Source organism: Boleophthalmus pectinirostris, unplaced genomic scaffold, assembly GCF_026225935.1.
Source record: "Boleophthalmus pectinirostris isolate CB_2022bp ecotype Guang Dong unplaced genomic scaffold, ASM2622593v1 HiC_scaffold_6, whole genome shotgun sequence".
NCBI lineage: Eukaryota > Metazoa > Chordata > Actinopteri > Gobiiformes > Gobiidae > Boleophthalmus > Boleophthalmus pectinirostris.
Window position 1 is genome coordinate 4,444,493 of NW_026571447.1, and position 6,079 is coordinate 4,450,571.

A 6,079-nucleotide genomic window follows, 5' to 3' on the forward strand; every position below is an offset into this window, starting at 1 on the left:
CCACAAACTAGGGGTGTCCAGATTTTTGATTCTCTGTCAAAATGTCTGTTTTTCTAGGTATTGTATTTTTGAGCTATAAAACCATCTGTGATTGAGTAAATGTAAGGTTGAGCTGTTTAATGTCACACTGTGAAACACTCCAGGCACAGCAATGACATAACCATAGATTGACTGATTGATTGTATTTATACAGCACCTTTCAATATACCCAAAGAGCTTTACAGTTCATTATTCAGCCTCTCCACACTCAGTGGTGGTAAACTACTGTTGTAGCCATAGCTGCCCTGGGGTAGACTGACAGAAGCGAGGCTGCCAATCTGCGCCATCAGCCCCTCCGACCACCACCATCACTCACGCACACACCACTTTCATACTTGGCAATGTGGGTGAAGTGTCTTGCCTAAGGACACAACGAGAGTTTCTGCCACTGGTGCTCCCCTGTTCCCTGTGTCTCCCATCCAAGTACTACCCAGACCCAGCCTGCTGAGCTTCTGAGGTCTGATGGGTCAGGCTTTGACAAGCTGGTATGGCCATGACCATAGAACCATAGAAACAAGCAGGTGACAGAACCACAACCGTAACACAATGCTCCTTTAAACTAATGTGTAGATCAGAGAGACCAGATTTTCTAAATTCAAAACTGGGACATACCCGGGTTGGGATGGTGGGTATAAATAAAATTGTGGAAAAAAGCATGTAGCATTGTCCATTCTCAACTCAAGTGTGGGTCAGTGTTTAATCTGAGAGCTCTGGTTTATATCTGGTTTAGATTTGATATAGTCCTATTTTAGCCCTAGTTTAGACCTAGTTTAGACTTGTTTTAGACCTGAAATAGACCTGATTTTGTCCTAGTTTAGTCCTGGTTTAGGCCTGATGTAGTCTTGGTTTAATCCTAGTTTAGACCTGTTTTAGACCTGATTTAGTCCTAGTTTAGTCCTAGTTTAGGCTTGTTTCAGACCTGAAATAGACCTGGTTTAGTACTAGTTTAGTCCTAGTTTAGACCAGTTTTAGACTTGAAATAGACCTGGTTTAGTCCTAGTTTAGGCTTGTTTCAGACCTGAAATAGACCTGGTTTAGTCCTAGTTTAGGCTTGTTTCAGACCTGAAATAGACCTGGTTTAATCCTAGTTTAATCCTGGTTTAGACCTGAAATAGACCTGGTTTAGTCCTGGTTTAGTACTGGTTTAGGCCTAGTTTAGGCCTAGATCAGACCTGGTTTAGACCTGAAATAGCCCTGATATAGTCTTGGTTTAGCTCAAATTGGTTAAAAATAGGGACACCTGGGAAATGTTTTTGTGTAAAATTGGGACAAATCACTGGTTTTGTATAATAAATGTTCTGGGACAGGGGACACAGGCTCAAAACAGGGACATGTGGTCACCCTGGTGTACATGCGTTCACACTTCCCAGTTTAGTCCTGGTGGTTTGAGCCCAGTTTAATCCTGATATAGACTTGTTTTGGTCCTGTTCTACACTGGCCCTTTTTCTATATTTAGGTCTCGTTCAAATCCTGTCTCACTTTTCATGAGTCACTGTAGGAAAACAACGTCAATTCTCTATTTTAGAAAGACTTCCAAGCTATGAGTAGGTCTAATATCGTTTCCTTCAAAGGCGCATTGTGTAACTTTTCTGGTGGAGGATCTGTCACCTTCTTGTTTCTATGGCGATGGAGATTAAACACCTAAGATTTATTCAATTACAGGTGGTTTTACAGCTCAAAAACACCAAGAAAACCATTCATTCTGACTGTGTGCGGGGTCGCCTCTCCGCAGATCTGACCTGTAACTTCGCCCAAATTGGTTTCCATGAAAACAGAAAGGTTTAATGCCATACTGTGAAACATTCCAGACAACGCAAACATCTCCATGGAGGAAGAAAAGCATTTGAAAAGTTACACAATGCACTTTTAATAGGCCTAAATCAATACTGTGTCGAGTTTTAGGTTATTAAAATATCAAACTTGATCTCGATACTAAAAGGAATAGACTCGATACTCGATACCGATACCACAGTGATTAAAAAAACACACTTTCTTTAGACATTTAATCATTTGTGTCATGTGAATCTGACTTTTTTTAGTATCAGTACCTGCACAAATGAGGATCTACTTTCAACAAACAGCTTCAGTATCGATTAGATCTGATTTTCGATATTTTTGATAACTCTATTTTATATTTTCACTCATCTGACCCAAATGTGGAATAAACTGTCTTTGTTTGGAGCTCCGGACAAACGGCTGTGTTTATCTTAGCCAAACATGCACTTGGATCGAAACGCGCCGTACCAGACTGTGTTTTCATCATTTCTAACGATTTGGAAAGAAGAACACTGCACCCATCAAGGAAAACTGAGAAGAGAATAAGACTTTACATTTATCACATGTAACTACAAACACAGATGGTCCTCAAGCTCTCCAAGTCTCCAAGAGCAACAGTTAGACCTGGTTTTTACGACGTCTGATAATGGACATATCACATTCGCCGCTGTTTCCAGACAGTTACAGATCATTTCAAACCAGATCACGGATGTTAGAGCATGTGAGGATATGACTGTTTTAAAGCTACCGTAAGTAACTTCTTAGCCAGAACATAGACTAAAATAAAGGCGTGTTTTTTCATCATTTTGGTTGTGATTATTGCAAATTAGAAAGACCTTACTGTGAAGAGCTGGCATCTACACAAACCTGACTCTTACTTGGCCTGGAGAAGGGTCTCCACTTTGTTTGTTTCCATGGTCTACAAGTGCGATAGATTATAACTATAGCAGACACAAGCACAATAGGTCTTCTTTAAAGGTCTGAAATTACACAAAATTGACTCTTTTGAGCTTTAAGCCATGTTATAAAGCTGTTACCTCCTCAAAAACAGAGCTGGAGTTGTTTGTTTTGTGTTTGAGTAACTCTTTATTATTAGTCTCTCTACATCTCCAAAGCAGAATGCTCTGTTCCACCTTATGATGTCATGAAGCTGTAGTTTTCAAGTTAGCAGCTACATTTTACCCTTAGTTTTGTATGAAGAATCCCTCAGTCGTCCACGGCGAGGAGAAAATTCAGTTTGTTGACTGGTTGGTTTGTTAGTTTGGTTGAAGACGTTTCACAGCTGATCCAAGCTGCTTCTTCAGCTGACGTCTTCAACCAAACTAACTTTTGTCCAGTCGACAAACTGAATTTTCTCCTCGCCTTAGTGTTGTAGTCAAGACGGCACTAATCAAGACCAAAACCAGTCCGAGACCACAGGGTCCTGAGACCAGGACAAGACCAAGACCTCTGATAAGACTGAGACTTTTAAAAGTTGAGACCGAGACTAAATCAAGGCCGCAGCCCATTGAGACCAAATCGAGACCATCTTTGTCATTTCCTACATTTATTTGTATTTTACAGTTATTTTGGCACATATATATCAGTGTTTTATGAATCTTTTATCTTATTAATGTTCATTTAAGGTTAAAATAAGCCAAGCAAACTGTACTGCACTGAAACACTCTGTGCTCATTTTTTGGATCCTCACCCACAGTTTGAGAACCTCTCCTTTAAGAGAACTTCCTCTGGCACTTTACAGAAACTATGAACAAAGTGAAGAAAGTGGGTAGAATTTTTATACCTATTTTCCAGTAACAGTCTGGAGTTACATTCTCTTACTGGGTTTGCAGTGGGATTTACCAGCCCCTGTGCATTTACCAAATGCACACCGTGACAAATACCAGATGCATTTGTGCACTTTTATCTGCAAACTTCAGCCACATATGATCACATGATGAAATATGATTGCACTCGATGACCATCGGATGAGTGAGTTTGAGACAAAACCGAGTCCAAGCCCCTTCAAGGCCGAGACAAGACCGAGTCCAAACACGGTAGAGGCCAGTCTCGAGACCAAGACCGGTCTCGGGTACTACAACACTTACCTTTAGTTCAGTACAGATTGGCAATTTCGGGCTGAAATGATCCAAATGATGCTAGTGAAGATGTATGGAGTTTAAAAACACAGTGGAGCTCTTCTTGTATAACTACATCACAAGGTGGAATAGTGTGTTTTCTGCTTGAGAGAAGAACTCAGACAAAACATGCAGGGTTTGTGTGAATGAAACAAAACTCCAGGTCTGTTTGTGATGAGGAAACGACATTATAACATGATCATCTGAACATCGATTCATATGAGCTCTTTAATGTTGGCCTGTAGTCAGTTTCCCTTTGGTCTTTTTACATGGTTTTATATTATGTTCTACGCCTCAGTGAATCTTGTGCAGGCCCCGGGCGGTGTGTCTGTGGGAAGCTCTGGGACCACAGACAGGCCGCTCGTAAATCTTCAGCTCCATCGGCCTGGACACTGGCGGCGAGAGTCTGCAAAAGCCATCACCATCTGTGCACTCTCAGCTGTGGAGGAGCCAAAACGCATCACTGTTGTAACTTTATAGATACATTACCAGTCAAAAGTTTGGACTGTATATATAAATGGACATATTTAACCACTGTGTTCAAATAGGAAGTGAGCTTTAACTCCATCGGCTCCAATTCACTTTGTATTGAATAAACATCACCCCTCCCTCTGTAACCGCTGCTGTCAGACTCCTCAGGTTTCGGTCTTAAAATGTTCATATGATTTTGGTGCTTTTATTTTGCTTTGCCCATGAATCAATTTCTATTCCTAATATGGAACTTGGCTCCAATATTCTCACTAACACACTGTTTTGACTCTCAAGTTTCTCTGCACAGGGAAAATGAGGAAATCGGTCAGAAGGGTTGAAGGATGAACAATAAACATAATCTAATAACCCTATTAGGACTGCATGGTTTGGAAAAAAGAAAATGTGTTTAGCGTCACAATTTAGCTTTGAAATAAAAATAGGCCTGTGAGCTTTAGAGTTCTGTGCAGTATCTTTGCTTTTCGTAGTATTGCTATGTCTGATGTTTTCTCCGGGGATCTAATCCGGTTTAGGGATCACTGCCCTGAGTGCTCTGATGCCTTCACCTTCCAGGCCTTCTCCAGTTCTTCCTTAAGCTCCTGGTATTTCTCTAGTTTCCCATGTTCCTTTTTCCTGATATTACCATCTCTTGGTATTGCGATGTCCACCACCACGGCTCTGCTCTGTTGCTTTTCCACCACCACTATGTCTGGCTGGATCGATCACCATCCTGTCAGTCTGTATCTGAAGTCCCACAGGATCTTGGCTCGGTCGTTTTCCACGACCTTTGGAGGTGTTTCCCTCCTTGATTCTGGGGTCTCCAGCCCATACTCTGCATAGATGTTTTTGTACACTCTGCCCTATGCCACTTGGTTGTGTTGCTCCATGTTTTTCTTTCCCTGCCAGCATCTTACACCTGCAGTTCTGTGCTGGACTGTCTCAGGAGCCTCTTTGCACAGTCTACACCGTGGCTCTGGTCTGGTGTGGCAGATCTGGGCCTCTGTTGCTCGGGTGCTCAGGGTCTGCTCTTGTGCTCCAGGATCAGTGACTCTGTGCTGTCCTTCAGACCAGCCCTCTCAAGACATTGGTAGGATTTCTTGATTTCAGCCACTTCAGTTATGTTTCGGTGGTACACCCGTGTAGAGCCTTGTCCTGACATGATGCTCCCTCCAGCTCCTCTTCCTCTGAACCCCACTGTCTGAGACATTCTGAGAACGTCATCTGTCAGAGCCTTGTCCTTAATGTACTTATGGATCTTAGATGTTTTATCCTGGACAGTGGTTCTCACATTCACTAGTCCTTGGTCTCCTTCTTTATTTCTCGCATACAGTCTCAGGGTGGTAGGAGCTTTCATGTCTTAACATCTGTGGTCTGTATCTTTGTCTGTGTATGATTCATTCTGAGAATCTGAGCACTGGCTTTTTTTTTTTTTTTAATAGTTTTTTATTGTCTGGGTTTTGTTCTTGCCATTGAGCCGACTCCAACATTAACAACACAACATGATGACACTATCCCAGTCAGTAGTTTCTGTGTCAAGGTGTAAACAGAGCTAAAAGTTCAAACTAAAACATGGTTGGAAATCCAGTACAAGCCCTACATTACTACACAAGATATGTAGTGCACCTTTATATTACTTTTATACACGTACATACTTTTACTTTCTTTACTACTAAACTATA